This window comes from Passer domesticus, chromosome 2 (genome assembly GCF_036417665.1).
Source record: "Passer domesticus isolate bPasDom1 chromosome 2, bPasDom1.hap1, whole genome shotgun sequence".
Classification (NCBI taxonomy): domain Eukaryota; kingdom Metazoa; phylum Chordata; class Aves; order Passeriformes; family Passeridae; genus Passer; species Passer domesticus.
The window spans coordinates 53,853,118-53,876,462 of NC_087475.1; the positions used below are offsets into that span (position 1 = coordinate 53,853,118).

The 23,345-nt window shown below is 37.1% G+C and overlaps 1 long non-coding RNA gene across 2 annotated transcripts; it reads left to right on the plus strand.

Moving 5' to 3' along the window:
• Nucleotides 1-2,359: 2,359 nt before the first annotated feature.
• On the plus strand, nt 2,360-22,241 carry LOC135293931 (uncharacterized). Of its 2 annotated transcripts, XR_010356050.1 has the most exons (4): nt 2,360-2,731; nt 11,937-11,999; nt 15,711-15,856; nt 18,384-22,241. It is a non-coding gene; the product is annotated as an uncharacterized LOC135293931 (long non-coding RNA). The 2 variants fall into 2 exon arrangements; XR_010356049.1 differs by having other exon boundaries at nt 2,361-2,731; nt 15,711-22,241.
• The last annotated feature ends 1,104 nt before the right edge of the window (nt 22,242-23,345 follow it).

Genomic DNA, 23,345 nt, shown 5'->3' on the forward strand with positions numbered 1-23,345 from the left:
CCTGGGTGTCCTGGTGGATGGAAGCCTGGAGTACAGACTGAGTACAGACCTCGTTGCAGTCTAACTCTCATATTTATCTGAAGTAGACCATCCAAACTATACTTTCTCTTTTGCCTCTAAAGCACTGGAGTGGAAGGCATGTTGTTCCAAAGACAAACATTTCTATTATGAACCTTACCACAGGCAGCAGGTTTGTTCATGTCAGATTTGTTCACGTCATAAACATACTTGATAGGTGACATTTATTTTTATGTAAAATAAATACTTTGATTAATTCATCTGTGTTTACCTGCAATGAGGTGTGTTGGCTATTTCCTGCCTCAGGAGCTGGTGTTTGTAGAAATATATCAGTCACATGCTAGCATCTCAAACTCCACACTCTTGTATAAATACAACATATATATGCAGACCAAAATCTAAAAAAACTCCCATCTTCTGAAAAATATTCCACACAAATGCATAAAAATGAAAAAAAAAAAAAAGTGGCTATTTGAGGTCCTTTATTCATTGCCTTGTTTTTCTTAAAATGAAAGATTGGTTTGGTTCTATATTTACTTTTATTTCAATGTAGTTCTATCTCAGATCCCTGCATCATCCAAAATTGACCATCTTTGAACATTATCAAGCAAATCTGTCTAGCAAAAAGATAGAAGCTATAAAACAAGCATAATGCTGTCAGGCTTCAAGATTCATCAACAAATAACAATAAAAACAAATTGTAAAAGCAATTTTTTATCAAACCATACCATCTAGATGCCTTTGTCAGTGTTAAAAGTGATTTTTAATCTCAGTGGAATTTGGCTTAATATAACAAAAAGTTATCTATCTTTAAAAAAAAAAAATCTATAAAAATGAAATTTAAAAACCTTAAATAATACAAAAGAAAAAAATACATTGCAAGTTGTTTCTTTATGACTTTCTTTAACTTTAGCCTAAAGACCTTAAGACTTGGTTCTAATGACTGTCTGTCATTAGACAGACAGTCATTAGAACTAACTAACCAGGAACTGAAAATGAATAAATTTAGTAAGGGTTTGTGTATCTCCTCTTGCTAGCTATGGTGAGTATGACACTACAAAAAATTACTTGTTTCCAACAGTTTACAAAATAAGTCAGTCAAGTTTAACAAACATTGTGATGCACAGTTACTTATCAGTGTCCTAATAGTTGGTCCAGTGAAAGAAAATTTACTTTGAGCAACATCAGTAAAGATAGCAAAATCTGATCTGAACACTAACAAAGTTTTTTTCATGGAAAGGTTTCCCTTACCAAAGAGATGTGGTTTATCCAAAGCTTGCCTGCAATATTCTGTATGTAGTAGAGCCAAATCTTATTATATTGCTAATTAATCATTTTTTGCCACCCTTGGTTACTCAGCTATGTAATTTAATTAAACCAAGTCAATTTCTATGGATTATTTTAAATAAAAAATTGCACAGCTATTTAATGACCAATCTTTTGTTCTCTGTGATTGGTAAATAAATATCTATCCAGTTGCATGCTCACTGTTCTCCCATTAGGATCAGGAGGAGAATCAGAATGGCAGAAGTGGGAAAATTCAAGGGTCAAGAGAATTTAACAGCTGAAGGAAAAAAAAAGAAGTAAACATTTCATCAAGTGAGTCAAGAAGAATCAAGAAGGTGATCAATGCCGAGTCAGTATATGAGCAATGGCTACTTTGGAAAAATTCCCACAGATTTACTGCTGAGCATGGGGTTTCATTGCATCCACTATCACTTTGGTCATGTTGGGTCAGCTCTCCCAGTTGTCTCTTTCCAACTCTTGTGCAACCCCTGGCTACTGGCCAGAGTAGGAAACAGAGAAGATCTTGATGCTACATAAACACTGCTCTCTAAAAGACGAAACATTGTTATCAATGTTATTGTTATGTTATATTATAACATACATATTGTTATGTTATAACTGTTGTCAAAACAGTTTTGGTCCTAAATATAAATCACAGCACTATATGGGCTGTGTAATACACCACTCTGCTTGGTGAGTTCAGGGGAAGGTACTTGTATCTACCCTGGGCCGTATATAGGAGAAACAACAAAATTGTCAGGAGGTTAAAAAAAAACCCACACTTTTACTCACAAACTTTAGAATATTCCAATGGAATAAGTCACTTGGCAAAGTTTAATGTAGCAAGCTTTAACTTGTTCAGACACAACAAGGGATTTAAACAGCTATCAATTGTAATTTTTCTTGGTCCAGCTTATTGTGTATTTTGGGAAGAAAAAGTGAAGAGATAGAGAATGAGGAAAGAGAAAGAAAGAAGAAGGGAAAGAAGAAGCGAAAGAGAAAGAAGAAGGAGTTAGAAAGGTAGCCACCACATTGTGCAGTCCCAGCACCTTTTAAATCCAGGGTAGTGGAGAGCACCTCATAGCACAAACTTATGCTGATATCAGCACTAAAGTCTTGTGCCTGCATTTCATACAGAGTCAGAATGTTCCCAGCTGGCCCTTGCAGCCAACCACCCCCATTACTACGGTGATCATTGCTGACTTTTCCAATGCTCACTCACCTCAGTGCAGCACAAGAAGACTCAGGGGTGCCAGGGGAAGCAGAGCAGCCCACCTATGGCTGAGCTTACCGTGTTCCCCACCACCTCCAAACTGATTGTTTTGAGCCAGTCAGCCTCTCCTCCAGTCTCCTGCAGACTGTTAAACAAAAGTGAGCTCCGTGCCAGCCAAAGTCAGCATTTTCCCATTTCAAAATGAGCAGCTAGGTAAGTCATTTGGGCCACGGTCGCTTAATGTGTTCCTAATCAAAGAAAAAGGCTCAAATTTATACTCTGTGTAGTTAAATGTTTCATTTTATTAGATAGTTAAAGAGTTCTGCTGTGTTTTTTTCTAAACATTGAAGCACTGTCATGAGAAAAGAACTTTTTGCCATAATAGTGCCATGAGGGAAAGTCCCATTTATAGCTAGTGCGTAAAGAGAGTAAAAGTAATAATATATAACTATAGAAACAGGTTATAGACAGTTGAAATTATAATAATTTTTTCAAGGAAAAATCTTCTTTCAACTAATTTAAATGCATTTTAAACAACATATGTATTCAGAATATTCTGCACCTTTAACAAAAATTTTGCATTAAATTCAAAGAAAATTTTAAGTATAGAAAAATGTTGATGTTTTGGTTTGTTTGATATTGAATCATTGAATTGATGTTTTCAAATATCAATTTAACACAAATATGTGTGCTCATAATTAGTTATTAATACATTGCTAAACAGTCATCTTGTAGTCATCAGTAAAATGTGTAATCCTCCAAAGAAATATGTGCATTTAACAGCCACAACTGCCTAGCATTTAATTAAAGGACTACAAAACTGAGATTTAAGTAATGAGTCTTAAGCAAAGAGTCTTAATCAGTTTTTGGTTTATGGACACAGCTTGAATAGAGTTTGGGGGGAAAAAGAGAGAAAGAAGTAGGTATTAAGACCAAGGTTGAAGCATAAATTGCATCACAACAGATGTTAAGCCTCTTTTCTGGGTTATTTGGGGCAGACACTAGGAAAGAATTAATTGCACTGGAGAGAATGAAGCACATAGATTAAATATCAAGTTGTATTTTGTGAGAAAATGCTAAGGATTATAGTATTCTGTGACTGAAAATGGGAAGGATTTGAAGCATATGTCTGTGAAGCAATTTGTGATAAAACTTCTGTAGTTTGAACCAAATTCAAAATTTCATTTGATAAATTTAGTTTGATAAATTACTATAGAGACAGGAATTAAGATCTCCTAATTCATACCTTTATCAGGAGACAACTCTCTGTGTATATATTTACAGATTGATTATGCTGAGCAGTAGAAGAGAGATTATTGTAAAGGACTGACCTTGTCTGAAGGCCAGATGTTCACCAAGCCACTCTATCACTCCCCCTTCTGAGTTGGACAGAGGAGAAAGGAAGATGGAAAACAACTTATTGGTTAAGATAAAGAAGTTTTCTAAGGAGAAAAGAAAAGATTATGTGTGCAAGCAAAGTGAAAAAAAAAAAATATTCTATTATTTACAAGTAATGCCTTCCTAGGAAGCAGAGCTTCAACATTTATAATGGTTGCTCAGAAAGGCAAATATTGTAATTAGAAATGCACCCCTCTTCCTCCTCCTTTTCTTAGCTTTTTTATCTGACCTGATGTCATATTCTATGGAATATCCCTTTTGTCACTATGGGTCAATTGCACTAGTTGTGTCTCCTCCCAGGAATTCCCACCTCCATCCTACTGGTAGGGTGAAGAATGCAGGGGAAGCAGCACTGATTCTGTGCCAGCGCTGCTCAGCAGTAGCCAAGGCACTGGGGTTTTACCCACACCTTTCCTACCGATACTGAGCACAGCACTGTAAGGGCTGCTGTGAGAAAATGGACTCCATCTCAGCCAGATCCAGTAAATCTATCCATGACACACAGTCTGCCACATATACTTGAGGACTATGTTGATAAATCTCACCAATTGACTTGATTGGTGTTAATTCATTTACATTCTTAGAGGAAGAAAACTTCTAACTTTGAATTGCATGACATTTGCATGACATAAACATTTTTCAGACAAGGAAAAGGCTGACTTCTGGACATGAATCCCCCACATTTTAATGGCTTGTAATTTCAAGTATTATGTGTGGAGAGAGACCACAGAATCACAAGAAAAAAAGAAAAATGGTTGGAAGGATCGTCTGGTGATTGTTTACAATCCAGCTCCCCCTTGAAGGAATGATAGTTTAAAATCTTAAATAAGAACATTCAAAACATTTTCAGTCAAGTTTTAAATATCTCCAAGGGTATAAATTCCACACTCTATGTGTTCTGCTACTTAACAGCTGTCATTGCAGCTAAACGTTGCTAATGCGCAGTGTGAATTTCCTTTGTTGTGACTTTTTTTTTTTTTTTGACCTTTGCCTTTATGTACCGGTTTTAAGATAGAGTTAATATCTTCACAATAGTTACTGTAGTGTTACTTTGGATTTGTTCTGGAAACTGTTTTTGACAACACTGAGACATTTTAACTATTGCTGAGTGTTTACACAGCCTCAAGGTTTTTTCTGCTTCTCACCCCACTAGTGAGGAGGCTGGGGGTACACAAGAATCTGGGAGGGAACACAGCTGGAACCGCCAACCCCAACTGACCAGGGGGATATTCCATACTATATGGCATCATCCTCATCAATAAAAAACCTGGGGAACATTCAGAGCACTTTTTCTTTTGAAGTAACTGTCATGTGATGAAGCCCTGCTTTCCTGAGATGCCTGAACACTTCCCTACTGATGGGAAGCAGTGAATGAATTCCTTTTTCTGCTTTCCTTGTGTGCATGGCTTTTGCGTTACCTAGTAAACTATCTTCATCTCAGGAGTTTTCACAGTTAGTCTTCTGATTCTCTTCCCCTTCCCATAAGTGGGAGGTGACTGACTGGCTGAACTGTGTTTAGTTGCTGGCTGAAGTTAAAAAAGACAGTGCTATGCACAACATGGAGCTCAAAAGGTTCAAGATAATGACAGATTTTAATGGAATTTGCTGGATCATGAACATGAGCATAAACAGCAGGATAATTTTTACCATTTTCAAACAAGTTGAAGAATATTTAGTTAAGATATTTTTCATTAACTTCTCTGCAATAACAGGAAAATACAAAAAACAAAAATGAAATTTAAAAATGTCCACAAAGAACTAAAGCAAGCCTTCAATGAGTTTCAAAGCCTTTTAAGTAACAGAAATTTGTTTTTGAAATAATATAAAAATGATATTAGACATAGTTACTGCTGTTGTGCTATGCACCTGGGATTAATTTATATAATAGGTGGGCAGGCACGCTTGTTAAGCAATTTGTACATTGAGAATTTAGTAATCAAATCCTCAAGTAACCTGATAATCTGTTTTATTAATGTACAACAAACAAAAGATCATGAAAAAATTAATAAAGGAAAATTGCACTGGGGATTACCATGTTAATAGTATACAATGCCAAATATAATAAGAAGTAGACTTTTTTTTATTAAGTACTAAATACAAATAGAAAAGAAGACAGAATATTATGACTGTTTCCATCTGGCAAAGAGCATGAGGTTTATTAGTAAGCTACAAAATGAGCAGCTAAAGTTTGAATATAACATCTACACAAATTTTGGTAAAATAACTTTTCTTTCTCTTCATAAACCTGATTTTTTCATAAAGAATTGGTTTTACTTTGTTCATGGTTTTTATTACATTTGAAGCAGCAGGTTTAGGGTGTTTTTTAATGACCAGATATGGAACATTTAGAATATTCCGCTCCTGGCCTTGAAAAAAATGACCACTAATATTCTTCTAGTTAAACCTGTGCAAGTAGTTCTTGCTGTGGTGTGTAGTAGAAGAAAAGTTACCTCCTTCATGCACAGCCTCATTGAAATGCTGTGAATATATAAGTCTGACACTTCTGCTTCAAACCAACCCAGAACTGTTAAGCAGGCATCATAGAAGGATAGTAAAATATTTCTATAAGCTTGTGAGGGAGGAATACAAAACTTGCTCTAAATATAGGCAGCATTTTCTGCAGTTATGAAGCTATAAATGGAGTTATGCAAAAGGATGGTGGGGTGGTAGGGACACGATAAAATTTTAGGAATTGTGACTAGGGCTCTGTGTCTGTAATGTTTTCTGTCAAGAATATAATAATAAGTGCACACTAGTTATCTGCTTAGGTGTTTTCACATTGAGTTTTAAAATAAGTTAGAAAGTTTATGCACAATTTAGCAATTTCTTATCGGGGGATCTAGAGGAGCAGCATGATTTCAATAAGTGGCAATAACTGCTACTATGCAGTCAGCAATCTCGATGGCAGTATGCTACCATTCTGTTCTTCATCCCCAGAGGCCAAATCTGTACAGTGTCCTGCTGTAATCAGCAAATTACCCAAACACCTCAGAAGGGCCATAGACTAATTTGTTTTAGATATTGCTTTTCTTCCTCCAAACAGAAAAACCTGTTTGGTCACTGCTGGAAATAGCCAATAATTTAAAATTCATCAAAATCAAATACTGTGTGTGGCCTAAAAGACTGTGATTCTCTTGAATAGGTTTAGCCTAGTGAATCATGTCCAGTTACCTATATCATTCTTCCATAAATAGTCCTTTGCTATGTGGTCTGCACACAGATCATCTTGATCTTTTGTTTCACTGTAGTAAGTGAAAAACATCAATAACAGAAAAAGAAATAGACCATAAAATAAAGACAAATATCTTTTGCTTTGAACAACTGCATCACAAGGTATATGTGTCTGGTGAATAAGAAAGTGGAGAGGAAATCATCTTCCAACCTCCAGATTTCTGGTCTGGATTAAGGTCAAATCACCACTTCTCAAAGTTTTTTACTGCACATAAAAGCACAAGCATTGACCATTGGATTCTTAGCATTTTGTGTACTTCCTCCTCTCTCTCTCTGTTGCAGTTTTAGGTCTAGATGATGAATTTTTCTCAGGACAGTGAGGTCTAGAAAGTATTTCTAGACCTCACTGTCCTGAGAAAAAGTCAGAAATCAGGAACCTCTTCCTGTAAAAGAAATTCCATATCTATATCTCTGTCTTGTGGATTTAGTTTAAAATAGTATACTCATAAGCAAAGTTCCAAAGCAGAAAGAGGAGAAAACACCATTTCTAGCAAAACAGTCCTTCCTTCCTTCCTTCCTTCCTTCCTTCCTTCCTTCCTTCCTTCCTTCCTTCCTTCCTTCCTTCCTTCCTTCCTTCCTTCCTTCCTTCCTTCCTTCCTTCCTTCCTTCCGACACTTCCTTCCTTCCTTCCGACACTTCCTTCCTTCCTTCCTTCCTTCCGACACTTCCTTCCTTCCGACACTTCCTTCCTTCCGACACTTCCTTCCTTCCTTCCTTCCTTCCGACACTTCCTTCCTTCCTTCCTTCCTTCCTTCCTTCCTTCCTTCCTTCCTTCCTTCCTTCCTTCCTTCCTTCCTTCCTTCCTTCCTTCCTTCCTTCCTTCCTTCCTTCCTTCCTTCCTTCCTTCCTTCCTTCCTTCCTTCCTTCCTTCCTTCCTTCCTTCCTTCCTTCCTTCCTTCCTTCCTTCCTTCCGACACTTCCTTCCTTCCGACACTTCCTTCCTTCCGACACTTCCTTCCTTCCGACACTTCCTTCCTTCCGACACTTCCTTCCTTCCGACACTTCCTTCCGACACTTCCTTCCGACACTTCCTTCCGACACTTCCTTCCTTCCTTCCGACACTTCCTTCCTTCCTTCCTTCCTTCCGACACTTCCTTCCGACACTTCCTTCCGACACTTCCTTCCGACACTTCCTTCCGACACTTCCTTCCGACACTTCCTTCCTTCCTTCCTTCCGACACTTCCTTCCTTCCGACACTTCCTTCCTTCCTTCCTTCCTTCCGACACTTCCTTCCTTCCTTCCGACACTTCCTTCCTTCCTTCCTTCCTTCCTTCCTTCCTTCCTTCCTTCCTTCCTTCCTTCCTTCCTTCCTTCCTTCCTTCCTTCCTTCCTTCCTTCCTTCCTTCCTTCCTTCCTTCCTTCCTTCCTTCCTTCCGACACTTCCTTCCGACACTTCCTTCCGACACTTCCTTCCGACACTTCCTTCCGACACTTCCTTCCGACACTTCCTTCCTTCCTTCCTTCCGACACTTCCTTCCGACACTTCCTTCCGACACTTCCTTCCTTCCGACACTTCCTTCCTTCCGACACTTCCTTCCTTCCTTCCCCTCAAATGTCACGCTTGTCAAATGTCATTATTCGTTCCATGAACTAAGTAGAGCCCAAAATGGCAAAATAATATTGTGTCTGAATTGGTTAAAGGACAAAGCAACTCAGTTTTACATTTGATAGCTGCTGTGTACATAGGCAGTCCCTCAGCATTTTTTACAGCATATACAAAGAAAAGAATGACCTTTGAAAGACATGGCTTCAGTGCTTTGCAGGCATCAGTGGAAAATAGATGCTAGTTCTATTTTTCACAAAATAGCCACTAATTTTGAAATATTTTCATAATATGGACACTCAGTAATTCTAAATTTAAAACTGATTAAAAAGCTAGATTTTTATTCCCTTGCAGTGATTACTTTGCCATTTCTTTACAGTCCAGATTGGTTTGGGGTTTTTTCTGTATGTCATATTTACACCTGAAGTTAATTTTATAGAATTGTATGTGTCAAAAATGTTTTTTCTATTTAAATGTCAGTTCTGGGGTTTTTTTACTATATCAGAAATATTTAAATCTGGGTTGTTTGTGACTATGATGGGCTGGTTATTTTATGCAAATATCTATATTTTCTCTGCAAAGTTTTTAGGACCCATCAGTTGAAATTTGCTCATTCAAACTGAAAACTGACTTCATGTTATTTTGGTTTAAGTTTGTTTTGGATTGTATGCACTATCAAAAGAAAATAAGAATTTTCTTGTGAAAATTTTGGATGGGGAGAAATCACTTATACACCTCTATTGTTATGTAGAGTGCAATTATACGTAAATACCAACATAAAACTTCACCTTTTCCGTGCTCATTTTCTATCTTTGTTCTGTCTTTCTACTAGTCTCAGCACAATTTTTTTTATTTAATACAGGAAAAAAAGCACATTTATAATAACACACAAGTGTGGTCTTAACCTTTCTAAAAGCGGGTGTGAACAAACTGTCATAGCCCTAAATAGAAAATAACCTAGACAATGCACCACTTAAGGATACATATGACAACTGCCCTTGACCCAGGAATTTTTTCATGATTTCTGCTACACATTTGAAAGTATTTTAAAAAATATTTGCTGTCAAATTCTGCAGTATATCTACCTCAAAGGGGCAAAAGGATCTTTGGACAGGGGTTCTCAGGGCTCACTGAAAGAGCTTTAAACTAGATTTGAAGGGCAAAAACTAAAAATTAGGTTCACTACATATAAATCTGCTGATGACATGATAATATTTGAGGAATGGTGTGTGAGATCTTTCAGTCTGACACCTCAGTAGAGGTAGGGGATGGAGATCGATATGCCATTAAATATGCAAGAATTATTGATGTGTTAGAAATCATGGATGCACCTGGGAGTGATCCCAGGAATCAGGGCTTCTTGCCCCCAAAAGATCAATGGCACAACTGAAATGCATCTACCCTTTGTACACAACATGGGCAACAATGAGGAGAAGTTGGAAGCCATTGCATAGCGGTAAAAAAATGATGATATAGTGGGACAGAGTGGGATGAGTTGCACAACTGGAGTTGCAGTACTGGGTGGCTATAAACTCATCAGAAGGCATTGCCAAGGAAGGAGAAACAGGCAGCCCTCTATGTTAGAGCGTGCTTTGATTGACTGGAACTTTATGATGTTTACAATAGGATTGGGTGTTGATAAGGATAAAGGGGAAGGTCAACAAGGCAGATATCATGGTGGGAGTCTGTTATAGACCTAACCAAGATGAAGAGGCAGATGAAATATGCTATAAGCAGCTGGGAGAAGTCTCATGATAGCTAGATTTTGTTCTTGTGTGAAAATTCAATTTAGCAGATGTCTGCAGGAAATCACATGGGATAGTCTAGGATGTTCCTAGAGTATGTGAAAGGTAGATCCTGACATAGCTGCAGAGTGCTGTGAGATATCCCACTGGACCTGCATTTGAGAACAAAGAAAGACTAGTGGGTGATGTGGTGGTTGGAGGCTATCCTGGGCACAGTGATGACAAAATGATAGAACTTTCACTTCTCAAAGTAGTGAGGAAGGGGGTCAGCAAACCCCCCTGTTCTTGGACTTCTGGAGGGCAGGTTTTGACCTCTTTGGGTTTTTACCCTTGGGACAGAGTCCTGAAGGGCAAAGAGATAGCTGGACATTTTTCAAGAAGAGGATCACAGAGGCCATCCCCATGTGCCAAAAGACCAGGCAGCAAGATAGAATATCAGCCTGGCTGATTAGAGTGCATTAGCTTGAACTCCAGGACAAAAATTGTGTTCAAGGCTGTTGTAGAAGTTATGCAGGGAGGTAATTAGAATGGAAAAAGCCCAACTAGAAATTAAACTGGCTACTGCCATTAAACACAGTAAAAATGTTTTTGTATATACATTAGCAACAACAACAACAAAAAAATCTAAGGAAAATCTCTGTCCTTTATTTCATTCAAAGGGAAACAAAATGACAAAAGATGATGAAAAGTCTGAGGCACTTAATGCCTTCTCTGCCTCAGTCTTTAGTAGTAATACCAGCTGTTCCCCAGGTACCCAGCCACTTGAGTCAGAACATGGGGATTGGGAGCTGAACACAGGGATGGGGAGCTGAATGAAACCCCCATAATCCAAGGACAAATGGTCAGCAATCTGCTACATGACTTAGACACACACAAATCTATGGGGCCAGGTAGAATCCACCCACAGATATTCAGAGGTCTGACAGAAGTACTCACAGAGCCACTTTTCATCATTTACCATCAGGCCTGCCTAACAAGAGAGATCCCAGTTTCCGAGAAGTCAAAAGGAGTCTCAGAGCAGCTGTTACTGCTCCTTACAACCACCTAAAGAGACTCTTCTCCAAGATAACAAGTGATAAGACAAGAGGAATGGCCTGAAGTTGCACTAGGGTAGATTTAAATTGGCTATTAGAAAACATTTTTTCATGGAAAGGATTGTCAAGCATTAGAACAGGCTGCCCAGGGAAATGGTTGAGTTCCCATCCTTGGAGGTATTTAAAATATGTAGAGGGACAATTAGGGGCACTTAGGGACATAGTTTAGCAGTGGACTTAGCAGTGCTGGGTTAATGGTTGGACTTCATGACCTTAGGGGTCTTTTCTAATCTAAATTATTCTATGATTCTACAAATTTGACCAATTGCACCGAGGTCAAGGAGGCTGCAGCCTCTGAAACATTGTGTCAGATGTGTTGTTTAGAACCTTTGAAAATCTGTCACATTAAATCTTTGTCAATAGTACTGGCTTTACTAGAAGTAAAGGCTGGTTATTCTGTTATCAGGGATGGAATTCTCGGGATTATCAAGCAAGGAAAATTCATTGCCTTACACTGCTCATTTATTTGGTAAGTATATTTTTGTTTTTGTTTTACAATTATTCATAATAACTTTTAAGTGTTCTGTAGTATATTTTGAAAAAGTAATATAATGTTAATAACTTAAAAGTATAGTACACCTTTTTCTATGAATTTTTTTATTAGGAAGATTTAATTTTGGATATGAATTGAAAAAATGACAGCCCTCTGAAATACAAAATGAGTCATTGTATTAACAGTTTTGCAAAGTTTGCCTTCTATTTGGCCATATTATTTTTTATTTTATGGTATATATCTGGGAAGCATGATTATTCCTTTGTCATGTGCTGGCTAGTGCACAGAGAGTCAAACAAGCCCTCATTGAAGGGCAAAGAAGGCTGGTTTATGTCTGGGAGCAAATGAGTGTGCTCAGTTGGAAAGAATTTCTGAAGTGCATCATGTAGCAAACCATTCTTGGCTGAAGACAGACCCCAAAGGTCTATCTCTCAGGAGAGCTGTCCAATATTAGATGATAATACCTGCATTTATTTTGCCTTGGTTAAACATATAGATGTTAGATTTTGAAGCCTGAGAGGGTCACTTTTGCCTGTCTTAAAATCAATGGGAAGGAAAAAACCCAATTAAACCAAACCCATTTCATCTGAGGAAATGCATTAAAACAGATGAATTATTTTTCCTGACGAATCTGCCCCTTTCAATGAATTTACAAAGAAACTCAAAGTAATTAGGAATGATTATGGCAACTGAAGTTAGAGAATGCATTTTCCATTTTTTGCTATGGAATTCAAAATGTAGAGGGAAGTCTGGGATTGTAATCCATGCTCTCAAACACTGTGCCTCACATTAAGTTTGAAAGCCTGATGCCTTGTCAAGGAACCTCATTGAAAATTTTAGAGTGCTCACTTCCATTTGAGAACTTTAAGATGCGATCTAGTATATATTTTGAGGTCTGCAGACCTTAAGAGATCTGGACCTACTGTAGAGTCTAGCAAAAGGCCACAAATATGTTTGAGGGACTGAAGCATCTGTCCTATGAGAAAAAATAGAGAGAGATGGAACTATTTAGCCTAGCTCACCTCCGGGATAGCTCATCAATATACATGAATACAAGACAGATGGGTGCAAAGAGAATGGAGCCAGGCTCTTCTCAGTAGTGACAGTAACAGGAACCAGAGACAATGAGCACAATCTGAAACATTGGAGGTTCCATCTTAGCATCAGAAAACGTTTTTTTTTTACTGTGAGTGTGACTAAGCACTGGCAAAAGTTACCCAGAGATGTTATTGTGTCCATATCCTTGGAGATATTAAAAAAAAATCTGAACATAAAAATCTAAGCAAGGGAGTTTAGGTGGCCCTGCTTGAGTAAGGTGGTTTAACAAGAGATCTCTTTCAGATTCAATAATTCTGTGAGTCTGTGATATGAAAGGCAGATCTTGACATTAAAATATCATACCTTATAAGAAAAACAAACAAAAAAAATTACTCCATTCCATGAAGAATTTTAATCTTTTATGTAAATTAGAAGTATGCAGATCATGTAAACATTACTTTGGAAAGATAATCTAAGACTGTGGTAGAAATGCTGATAACTAATGGTGTGAAGGATTCTAGAATATTTTTGAGTTTTTTCCAAGATTTGGGGAGGGGTCTGGAAAGTGAGTGTTCTGAACACAATTATGGCCATCCCTAACATCTATTTACCTCTTGATCTCAGTGTCACAAATGTTTGTGGACATGGGCAAAAAAATCAAGCAATCAATAGCTTGTGGCATAGCAGTGTCAATACAGCTAGAGCTTGTTAGTGATTGCTTTAGAATTTACTAAATATAGCACAGTGCAGTGGCTAGGTAGTGAAAAAGACCTAAGTGCCAAGCTTCTCATCTCAGGGAAATTGCTTAGGGTTTTTTTATGGTTGATTTTCTTTTAAAGGAAATCTGACACTGTTCAGGGCACCTACCTCTAAATTCATACCACCCAAGTTCAGAAATTTAAGTGGCTTGTCTAAGCTAACAGTTCAGTTGCCTTAGGTTTCTGCTCTGTAGCTTCTATTGCCACTTACAGCTTCCATTTCAACACTTTGTTTTTAGTTAGGTTAACCTTAGCAACACTGATAGATGCCATGTCTCTCATTCAGTGTAAAAAAACCCCATCACCCTGTCTACATCCTTTATAGCTGAAACAGTAATATCTGTTGGCTGTAAAAAGATACAGACAGAGCTGGAGTAAGAGTTATCTGTGTTTTCCTATACTTTGCTACAAAGAGAGGCTTACTGTGATCTGGCGATAAACACAGATGTGCAGGAGTGACTGGACTAAAGCCCTCTGTGTGAGAAAGAAACAGCAAGCTGCAATAAAAAAAACACAGAGGGGAACAATATACAGAGATACACAGACACAAAAATATTGCTTTCAGTGTCATTTCAACATAGAGCTTTTTGAGCTAAGTGTTAGAACTATGCTGAAAAGAGCTAGAAATTCTGAGAAAGGAAAATGTAAAGAGCAGTGGCATTTTGTTTTCTCATTGATTCTAACCTTATGTGATTCTGTCTTCAGTGAAAGAAGATGTTATATATTCCTTATATAACTTTGGGACATCTCACTCTGCAAAATACTCCAAAATATTGCTGCCATTATCTCATACTGGCCAATCACTTACATTTGAAAACTACTTAGAGGTAAATGGGAGATAAGGTTGCTGGTTTTTTTTTATTTTCATAACATTCTTAAAACTTGACATTATAGGATTCAAAAACTCCTTAATTTTATGACAATAAGCTAACACCCTACTTTCTCATTAAGACACTGAAAAGGAGACATCTGATGGCCAAGTTGTTTTAATGTAAGATATATCGTTTTATAACAGATGTGTCAGGCATATTGAATTGTCTCAATATGGTTGCATCTTTATATTACCATAAAAGGAAAACAAAAAAGATGGAAATTAATGCATATTTTGTTTCCCTGCTTTTATATTTTAAATTTTTCTATTAAAAAAGAAGAAAATATTAAGAAATATTATTAAATGCTTGCCACACTTCATTCAGATTATGACAAAGTCAGCTCAAAATATTGCAATTCTTGCACTGATTTTAGTGGAATTTGGATCAAAATTTGCTTCTGAATGAAACAGGTAAGGAACATGAAGTAAAAAATAAAGTCAATCCTGAATGAAACATCCTTAGAGATGAAAGTAGCCTTGGGAGTAATTGTCTGTGAAACAAACTGAACAATGAAAATGTGGTTATAAAACTTTTTGAAAATAAGTAATGAAATGATCTTTTATCTTGGTGTGTAATTAGAACTAGTATGAGTATTATTATTAATAAAGGCAACACACAGTTACTAAGAATGCATTGTAAGCAGTCATATAAATAACAAGCCCATGACAGATTATTCATTATGATTTGGAAAAGAGCACAGACACAGGTCAGAAAGATTTAAATAACTTCTACAAAAATCATATCAGCATTTCTATATTTTCCAAAATCACATAAAATTATTAAAACTTTGCTTCCTTTTCCTGTTATTTTGAAATTTTCCTTTAGAAAATATTTTTTCCAAACAAATACATTATGCAAACATCTAGTTCCCATAAAAACAATCTCGTTAAAAATAGTTCATAAATAATATTTGATTTTTATGACTAAATCCTGTCTTGAAAAGCATGGACACACATTCTGACCTTCTATGGTCACACTTGTTTTCCTGACCTGTTTTTCTTGTCCCCTTTGTTTTCCAGAAGTGCCACTGGCAAATCACTGCTGCTCAATGTGCTGAAGAAAAGCTGGCTTTCTCACCATGTGTTGTTTACACTGGTAAAGTGTGCATTAGACAGCAATTTCTTCCATCTATTACAGTATATTTGGCATTGCTCAGACTGGGAAGGTAAAAATCCCTTTATTTTGATATTTTCCTTACTAATCTTAACACCCAGAATCACTCTTATTTTTATGCGAGTGAATTGAAAACAACTCAGGAATTAATGTGAACATATATTAGAGTGGGAGGAATGTCAGTTTCTGAGTTAAGTGTATCAGGTGATACATGTCAATTATAGCAAGCATTTTCTTCAGGGAAAAGGAAGAGCTGTATCAGTAGTCTGATAGCAGACTGAAGCTGAAGCAGTCCATGTAGAAAATCTCTTTGTTTGGTGGTGTTGGGTTATCTTTATAGATGTGTATGTACATGGCAATGATCTTGGTAATTTCTTTGGAAAAAATTGTAGAAGAGTAGATCTAAATTTTGTGGAGATCGAGTATAGCAATAACTAGGTTTTGAAGGTAACTGCTGTTTTTTTTCTCATTTTCTTTCTATTTTTGTTTCTTTTTCATAGTTCTAAAACAAATTAAGAACCGGAACTTCACTTTAAACACATCTGCTGTATTATCTAACCTCAAAACTAAGCTTAGGCTGGAAAATAATAAGCAATTTTTGAATCAGATTTCACCTGATGTATTTCTGGGTATAATGTCAGAATGTCTCTGCAGTTCATCTCATTCTACTGCTGAACTCAGAAACACGTTCAATCTGCACAGTCATATCTCCCTCTGTCCTTAGAGAGATCCTTGATGAAAGTACTATCCCCTAGATGAGGGCGTGCAGGCAATAATTCCAGGGGTCAAGTAGGCATGTGTTGTGGTTTAATCCATCTGACAGCTAAACCACACAGCCATTTGCTTATTCTCCTCCAGTTAGATAGTAGACAGGATAAAAAAAATTAAAAAAAAAGTGATGCTTTTGTAGGTTGAGATAAAGACACTTTATGGACACAAAAAGAAGGCAAAATAATTAAAATTGTAAAAGAATACACACACACTAAGAGATGCACAATCCAATTTGCCACCAATTACTGACTAAGCAGTGTGTTACCACTCCCTGGCCAACTCCCTGCAGTTTTATTGTTCAGCATGGCTTTCTACACTATGGAATATTCCTTTGTGTCGGCTGTCCTGGCTACGCTCCCTCACAAATTCTTTTGCACTCCCGGCCCTCTTGTTGACTGGGCAGCGTAAGAGGCTGAAAAGTCTTAATTTAGTGAAAGCACCTCTCAGCAGCAACTAAAACATCAGTGTTTGTTATCAACAATTATTATCATCCTAAGTCCAAAACACAGGACTTTACCAGCTGCTAGGAAAATTAATGAAGCCCAAACCAGGACAGCCTGCATGTCTCCTACTACTTCTAGAAGCTTCTGTTTCCTTTCCTATGTCCCTCATGCTTAGCAAAATGTCATTCAGCTTCACTTATCCATGAATAAAAAAACAGTCATTCTTCTTGATCCCACTGAAGCCTCAGAAAAATACTAATATGTCACTAATGGAGTTTTCATGTTACCCGTTCAGATTTCCATCTTCAACAGCACTTCAGCAACTGAATGCACATCCATTAGTCACCTTGAATTCCTGTTAAGAGTTGTGTACTCCATTAACCCACAAAACATTCTCTTCTCTTCTCTTCTCTGAACAAATGTTATTAAACAGAGTTGCAAGAAAAGTGCCTCTAGTACACTGACCATGTAAGAGAGTGTGCCCTCCCTGCACTTCTTATCTTCACAATGGTTTTATGACATGGAGGGAACACAAATCACAAGTCTTTGGTAAAAGCCAATTGCACTCTTGACTGAAAAGTAAGCAATAAGAAAATCTATCTACACAAAAGATAAGGGCTACTGTGCCAGGTCTTTCAGATTCTTTCAGTAGGTAAATTAGTTGAGCATGGGTAGGAGATATTTGTAAAGATATATACATCAGTGGGTGACTGCTAAACCTTTTCATTTAAGAAATAGAACCTCATGAAGAGCTTGCACAAGACTTTCTAACCATAGGTGAGTATTCCCAGGATTATGTGACTGATGAAACGAAAATCTTGTGTGATTCCTTCATTAACATTGCAGTGAACACAGCTTAGTATGTTTCCAAACAAGCTGGCAATGTTCGAAGCCCAGCTAGAATTCCATATCTATAGATATGTACCAAGCTAGGCAGCCCACTCACATCCTGGGTGTTGGCAGCTGGGGCTGCAGGGTGGTCTCTGTGAGGGGCTGCCAGGGTTGTCCTGTGCCATACACAAATGGCTCCTGCAGCTCCAGGTGACCCACTGGAGAGCATGGCTGAGCCTGGAGCCAGGGCAGTGGCTCCTTGGGGAAAGGGCAGAAAACTGAGAAAGAGGAGGCAGAATAGTCAAGCTCAATAGTGAAGCTGAGCCTGTGAAGAAACAGTATTTAGGGAGAAGGCATTTTTTATTTTGTGGTTGTTTTTCACTGTCCTGTCTCTTATAAATTGTCAACAAATTAAATTCATCTTTCCCAAGTTGAGTCAGTTTTGCCCATGACAGTGATGGTTGCAGGTGATCTCCCTGCCCTTGTCTTAGCCCATGAAGTTTTTCATCTTATTTTTTCCCCTTCTGTATCCAGCTGAAGAGGGAGAGTGAGACATTGGCTGGGTGGACATCTGGTAGCCGGACAAGGTCAACCCACCACACATTCCACTAAACGGAAGAAAAATGGACAAAACATGTTTGTTGTTTTAAGGAACTTTATTGAGAAGTGTAGCAAGTATAATAAATGCAGTAACAAAAAGATGTCATTGTTCTTCATTTACACTTTTTTTTAAAGAATAAACTTGAATAAAAGGTGCCATTTTCTCTGCAAGTGATAATGGTCTAACATGGATTCTAATTATTTTGCTTGTTTATAAATATTTTCTTCCCTTGCCATTTATAAGATACTGCATCAGTCTTTTCAGTTCCCTTTGGTTTTTCCTACTGCAATATTGCTGTATTTGGTTTGTGTGGCCAGGTTTTGGCAGTGGAGGCACTGGAGGGGTGTCTCCTGTAAGGAGCTGCCAGAGGCTTCTCCTCTGTGCAGTAAAGTCAACGCCAGCCAGCTCCAAGACTGACCTGCTGGTCAAAGCTCCAAAGCCAAACCTGCTAACAGTGGCAGGAATACCTCTGCCATAACAGATTTAAGAAGCAAACTAAACCCTGCAATTACAGCCAGAGAGAGGAGTGAGAATGTATAAAGCTGCCTTTCAGACGCCCAGGTCAGGTAGGAAAGCAAGGGATGATGTGCTCCAGGCACTGGAGTTGAGATTCCCCTGCAGCCCGTGGTACAGCCCATGGTAAGGCAGCTCAGCTGTGCCCCTGCAGCCCATGGAGGTTCACCATGCAGCAGAGATCCACCAGCTGCCCATGGAGGACCTCAGGCCAGAACAAATGGATGACTGAAGGAGGCTGTGGCACTGTGGGAAGCCCTTGCTGGAGCAGATATCTGGCTGGAGCTGTAGACTTTTGGAGAGAAGAGTCTATGCCGCTGGAAGGACATGTGACCTTACAGAGGATCCACGCTGGAGCAGAGGAAGAGAGAGGAGTCATCCCCCAGGAGAAGAAGGATTGGCACATGTGATGAACTGACTGCAGCCCCCATTGCCTGTTCCCCTGCCTTGGGGTGAGAAGGCAGAGAAAACTGGAAATAAAGTTAAGCATGGGAGGAAGAGCAGGATGGGGAAAATGTGTTTTTAAGAATTTTTTTTCTCTTATTATCCTACTCTGATTTTATTGGTAATAAGTGAAATAAATTTTTCCCCAAATAAGGTTTGTTTTGCCCATGATGGTAACTGATGAGAGATCCAGCCCTGTCTGCCCTTTTGCTGTATTTCTCTCCCCTGTCCAGCTGAGGAGTGAACTAATAGAGCAGCTTGGTGGGCACTTGGTATCCAGCCAAGGTCAGCCCACTACAACCTTTCTGGTTTTTTCACATCATTCCTTCTACTTAATAAGGAATAATATAATATATTAATTAAAAATATACATGTATGATTGAAGCCCAAAGATTATGAATTTTGATATGATTATGAAGAAATTCTGTATTTGTTTCTCCATGCTGGATAGGTGGCAGATGTGAAAACACTGCTATTTATGTCAAAATATTAGCAAGGAAAGACTTGCAAAGACGACATCAGAGTGGTGATATGCCACAAAGCACTTCAGTCTCTGAAAAGACACCAAAAGAACCATTCAAGGATTAAAGACAGTTTGAATATAAACAAGTTTATTATTGAAGTATCAATTACTGCATGCATCAAAACAACTAAATAAGGGTTACACTACAAATGGTAACATCAAAGCAAAAGATAGCTCTAATTTTTGTTGAATACTAGCATGAAAAAACATTTTAATGGAGCCTGTTTATCAGTTCCTGTATTTTCTTCTAAGAAGCTTCTTTATCCCCCATGGTAATAGCTGCTGAGTGTCATGAACATTTTGAGTGATGTCTTATTCAAGATGGAGAAAAAAGGTTTAGGCAGAACCGTGTGCCTCTGTAAAATGGAACTTTAGGAACTTTATTGGTTTTAATTGTAAAGTTTGTAATATAATGCATCTGTATGTAGACAGTACATATGTGTGTGCCTGTGTATACATATTTATATATACATAGCCAATGTGTCCGTGCACAAATTTTAATTAAAAAAATCATTATACTTTGAAGACATATATGAAGACAGGGTGCTCACTTCAGAAATGAACAATCTGTAAACCAGATTGGAAATCCCTTTATCAGGATACCTTTACCATGCACATAACCCATCCCATTAATCTCAACAGAGATGCCTGTCTCTGTAACTGTACTTCAAGCGAGTCAGGACTTGCCTGCTTGGCATTAAGGATGCACTTGTCATGTCATCTGTGTTACATTTTATACGAGAGGGAATGCAATTTGACCTTTATTTTCTTAGTCTTTGAGAATAAATTAACATTAAATTTAAAAGATAAATGGCATTGCCATTATAGGTTATGCTGAAAAGATTTTTCATCTATGTCAACTTGCTAAATACTATTTGTGCATAATACCAGCACATAAACTCACACAAGTCTTGCTTTCATTCCATATTCAGACTAGATTCTAAGTAATGTGATTATAACGCATTCTGTGGAAAAATGCTTTCATCTAAAGCAAAATAAAATTAATATTGATCAATGATCAATACCTGACAATGATCAATACCTGACAATGACATACCTGATAATCAAAAGCAAAATCAGAAATGAAGGGTAATATCGATTAACAAACTTAAATTGTCAGTTAATTGGATTTTCTTTCTCCCAGCTCCAATTATTGTTGTTCATAAGAAGCCTCTAGACCTTATCAAACTTTACATGTCAAGTTCACTGGTTTTCTTTTCTAAGACAGACTTGTTTATTTCACAGATCATGCCTGATCCCATGGGAATTTCTATCTTAAATGACTAAAGTGTACCATATGTATTAGAGACATCCATACTTTGGAAGTCAAAGTGAGTTGATGTAATTCCCATTTAGCTGTGTTCTGGTACTATCTTTAACTGTCAAAATTTTTGGAACGTACTTGTTTGTTGACTGACACTTCTATGTATCTGTTCTTTTAACCTGCCATTATAAAGTTTATCTCATTCACCTGTGAGTAGTATGATTTTGGACCTTTTTTTCTTATGAGTTATGACAACATTTCCACAGTTCCGCTTTTCTTTCCAGTATTTATCTTTTATCACTCATAACAGAGATTCTCATAACTGCCAAGGGGTGTCTGTTTTGTTTGTATTGTTGAATTCACTCTCTAGGAAATACTGAGATAGATGGGTGCAAATCCATAAGAAAATAATCAAACAATTGCTAATTCCAGTCAATTAAGTGATATCAAAAGAAAAAAAATAGAGATAATGCTGTTCCATTAGTATATTTGCATTCATTTAGTGTAGATGTGAAATTTGAAAGTCAGACTTTTTAAATTGGCTGGTCCTAGTTCTGCCTAAACTGCTGTGTGAGTTCAAGCAACTCACAAGACTGCTGAGTGTCGATATTTATGTAAAGGAGAAAATGGTGCTCATGAACTTATGTGATATCTGTACTGTGCTTTGACTAAGTATTTATTTAAAATGCTTTGAGAGTCTACTTGAAAATGTCTTTGTTTGTGGAAGCTTTGTCTTCTCATTCCTTTTCTCTAGATGTGTGGTGTTTTCTCTACTTTGGAGTTCTGTATTATACAGTATATTAAGAGACTTTACCATCTTATACTGCGCAAATATTGAGGAGGCAGAAGTCATACTTAAGTACCCAACACATAGAAAGGAAAATATTTAAATATGGTTTGGCAACAGTGCATATGCTATTTGTCCTCTTTCAGTGAGAGGATCTCCTTCACAAAGTAGAATAAAATTCACTTTTACAGATTTGCCATATTTTCTGACAAACTGTACCTGTAATAATGAACAGTACATATTTAGCTTTTGTGATATCCAGAAATATAAACATAAATATAAACAAAAGCAAGTAGTTGTAATAGAATATCTTGAAAATTATTTGAAAAAGAAAAGTCTTTGCACCTGATGCTACACTTTAAGCTTTGCTTTTATTACTGTAAAGATAAAATTCTTTCTTGTACTTACATTATAACATACCACTTGCATTTAGCTTGTAAAACTGTAAAAAGGCTATAGTAGTCCTTATTAAAGTAATTAACATATAAAGATAAGATGCCACCTACTTCAGTATGGCTGAATTTCAATACTGATATTTTGGAAAACAAAAGAATCTATTAATGTCTTTAATTCTATTACTTTAAATCAGTTTCAATATAAGACTGATTTCCATTATTGCACTTTTAAAAAACAAAACTAGTATAATAACTAAGTAAACACTGCAAGTCAAGTCTAAAACATTGTGGAGTTATCTAATGGAAAAAAAAAGCGGGGGGAGAAATTAATATTGATAAGATTTTCAGTGCATTTTTTCCACTGATAAATAATTAAATAGAATTCCATAGAAAATATTTTATTCTAAAACAATACAATAAAAACAAAACCCCACAATGAAAGAAAACTAAATAACTTTAGCTGTGATCACCTGACAATATTCTCCCTGTCTTACCTCTTGTTCATTAACATCTATATTTCCTGACTAAGTTTAAAGTGCCTAATTATAGGACCTATATTTAAAAGACAAACAAACAAACCTAAATTCAAACCCAAACCAAGAAAAGGATCATCAGCCATTTTATTCTTTTTCAGTCTGTAGGGAGACAGGAACTTTCATAAGGTTTGCCAGTATAAAACCTGAAATACCTTCTGAAGGTATTAAACCCCAACTAAGTCCATTCACTACTAAGAAATCTACCAGAAAAATGTTCCTAAATTTACATACTGTACATTAACATATAAAGTTGGACGGGCTTAACCTAGACTCTGATAATGAACTCCATTACATTTTTAATAGTTAATTTAATATTAGTCGAATAGAAGAATATTCAGTAACATTTGATAGCTTCATAATGTTGGGAGAATTGGGCCTTTCTTATAGGCTATTATTGTACAGACCAGAACATACATGTCACAGTGGCCATCTT